Raw genomic sequence first — 3,394 nt, forward strand, 5'->3', positions numbered from 1 at the left:
AGTAGATAGGTCTCGGTCTCTGATTGTTCCGTGGGTTTGTTGTTATGCGAGTTGAATGGTTAGGCCAACGAGTTGTAAGTATCGCTAGGAGCTCGGGTTTCAGCGAGATGTGATTTTGCTCTAGCAAGGTCGGCCTTGGGCTTGTTGGGCTTTGGGCAATTGGACTGATCTACTGAGCCATGCCCAGTGTATAAAAAATAATGCGAAAAATACTCATAATAATATAAAAAAAAAAATAATCAAATGTGGGGACTTGGAAGAAATGGATAGAGGTTTGGTCGACTGGCCATTAAACCTTATGAAATGTATGATTTGAGAAAAAGTCAAATGCATTTAATCAACTTTCTCCATCACCCATCCTATAGTTGCTTTTACCTTTTAAAAAATAAATAAATATTCAAGTAGAAATTACCATTTCAACATTTAGAATACATACAATTTGTAAAGATCCCAAAAAAAAAAAAAAAAAAAAAAAGAAACTAAATTAATTAAATTAATTAAATTATATATATAATAATTAATTAAAACAAAAAAAAAAAACAAAAAAAATATAAAAAGAAAAGGGGGAGGCGCTCGGCAGCCCCCCCCCCAAATCAGAAAATCTCTCTCTCTCTCTCTCTTTTATTTTCTCTTGATTTCCTCTCGGATTATCTTCGATTCCAAGCGATCCGGCCGTTCGATCGTTGATCCGACTTCGCTTTCACCGTTAAAGTGCCCCCGATCTACAAGGAGGTAAGTGTTTTGGCTTCATCCTCTCTGTTTTGCTTGTTGTTTTCGTGAAATGAGGCTTGAGGCGCGATGGGGCTTGTTGGCCGAATGTTTGAGGTTAGATCTACGAAGATCCAACCGTTGGATTTTTGTGATTCTTGGATATGATGGTCGGTTTGCTTAAGAGGGTTGGGTGGCGGTCTTGGATCGCTGGAAATCGCCGGCCACGGTGGCCGGCGACGTTGGCAGTATTTTTTCTCTTTTTGGCCGAAACTTCGACTCTAGATCTACGAAGATCTAGCCGTCCGATCTTTCTCATTTTTTGGTATGTTGCTCTCCTTAGTGTTGCGCACCTCGGGGTAGTTTCTGATCGTCGAAAAAATGGCCGGCGGCCGGCGAACGGCGACGGCCAGATTCGCCCCTATTTTCGGCCGAAAATTAAATCTCAGATCTAGTAAGATCTGACCGTCCGATGGGTTTCATTTTAATATATGTTGATATTCGTGGCGAGGGCTTCGTATCGGTATATTGGTCGGCCATTTTTGGCCGGCCGGCGGCGGTCGCCGGCGGTGGCAGTGTGTTGGAAAGAAAAGAAAAAAAAAAAAAGAAAAAGAAAGAAAAGAAAAGAAAAGAAGAGAAAAGAAAGGAAAAAGAATAAAAGGAAATAAAAAAAAAAAAAAATATAAGGAAAAAGGAAATGAGGGCTTTTGGGGTTGGGCATGTCGGGTTAGGTTTTAGCCTAGGATGGCGGGGCCCGATTGGGTTTTAGGATGGCCCAATGTGTTGGGCATGACTGACCCAGTTGTGGCAGCCCTTGGGCTGGCCCACTCGGCTTGTTCTCCCTTGTCGCTTGTCCGGGAACCTAGGATGACTTGGTTAGGTTGGTCCTACTCGGGATATCGATGTTAGTTTAATTTGGGTTCTCTTTAGGTCTCCTAGAATTGGCGATATGATTGGCGAGTCATTTTGTTGATCGGAGTCCTAAGGATGAAGCCCTATTAGACGACTCGAGGCCGAGTAAGACTGACCCTGAGTGCGTTCTAGGCTAGCCTATGATGATGACGTGGGTTTATTTCGAATCCTGATTTCTGATGGATTCCTTTTATCTGAGGCTAGAATATTGCAATTTATTCCTTTTAAACCATTTATTAAATTATTAATTAATTATTAAGTTTTCAAGAAAATTTATCAATTTAGTTATAAATATATATATGTATGTATTTTTGATAAAGGAGGAATTTAGATAAAAAAATATATTATCTATATTAAAAGAAAACTAGTTTATGGGTAAATATATATATATATATATTATGATATTGCAGCCTATAAGTGGGTGTGTAGTTCCACTATACACTTACGCGTAGCAAGCAAAGCGAGACATGATGACGTAGTCGATGGCTTAGCTCGACGAATTCCATGACGCCAGATTTGAATATTGCGCGGGCCAAGGTACCAAATAATCGATTTAGGGTGTTAGGCAATGGTTAGGATTTTCGGTAATTTCTTTACGTCGTTATTCTTGTTACCTAAATGTGACACCCCATTCTATTTATTGTAGGCTCAGATTCTCAGGATTTTGTTCGATCTTCTCCCCAGACTCGGACTTGAGTCATCATTTCCCAGGCGAGTAGACAGGATATGTTATGATTACCTTATATTATGCACGTATATACTGTTTTATTCATAAATATTATAACCTTGTATAAATTTTTATATGCATAACTCGTACATGATTTTTATATGCGGATCATAGAAAAATACTCTTAAATGTTTCTAATTTGCATGAAATATTTTCATCCTACTGGGAGAGACATAAACTGAAAGATACCCTAATTGATTTCTTGTTTTGAGAATGTGAATTATTGAATGATATGGTGTATTTTAGGCACCACATGAAATGATAAATGATTATGACTTGTGCATAAATTAGGGTATTATTTGCATTATTATTAGAGGACTATCTAGTAGATTCCCTGGTGACTCACAGCAGGAAAAGATCATGGTACTGTGAGGCTTGGCATGCCAAGGCCATGAGAGACACGGATAGTATGTTTCAGCACTGCTATCACGTGGGCCTTTATGATGATATTGTGTGATGATGATGTATGTGCCGATATATATACTTGTGTGCATGTGTATATAGGCGTTAGGCCAGTTTCTACTAGTGTGTCCTCAGAATCAGTGCATGCATCTCATACAAGAGTATAGGGGACTTGGGTGGTTAGGGAACAACTTATGGGGGTTGTCTTTAAGCACCTATTTTTCCTACACTATGTTTTCCTTTGAAATCTCAAATTATTTAACTTATGGTTTATAATTCCACTGTTTATACTGTTATTACGTTATTATACTCATGATGATCATCCTAGCATTTTATTGTATACTCTCCTAGTGGGCATGACATACCTTATACTCGCGAGTCCACAAGACTCACCTCGTTTTATTAAAAATATTTTCAGGGAATTCTCCTTTTGATTATTGGTCCAGCAGATCTTCTGGTATGATGTCATACCCTCTTTTGATTTCGGATGTATTATAGGATGCTCTGTGGAGACATACCCATGTTGTAGAGTCTGATGTTTTGTCTTTATTTTTGTTGGCACATAATTGTGCCAAGGGCCCGAGATACGGGATCGGATATGTATTATTGACAGCAGTGTGATAGATATTCTTATTTTGTACAGCT

At 38.7% G+C, this 3,394-nt stretch overlaps 1 long non-coding RNA gene across 1 annotated transcript; it reads left to right on the forward strand.

Moving 5' to 3' along the window:
* The first annotated feature begins 446 nt into the window (after window positions 1-446).
* LOC127788627 (uncharacterized) lies at window positions 447-3,059 on the forward strand. The gene is made up of 3 exons (XR_008020437.1): window positions 447-732; window positions 2,031-2,157; window positions 2,267-3,059. It is a non-coding gene; the product is annotated as an uncharacterized LOC127788627 (long non-coding RNA).
* The last annotated feature ends 335 nt before the right edge of the window (window positions 3,060-3,394 follow it).

This window comes from Diospyros lotus, chromosome 13 (genome assembly GCF_014633365.1).
Source record: "Diospyros lotus cultivar Yz01 chromosome 13, ASM1463336v1, whole genome shotgun sequence".
Lineage (NCBI taxonomy): Eukaryota > Viridiplantae > Streptophyta > Magnoliopsida > Ericales > Ebenaceae > Diospyros > Diospyros lotus.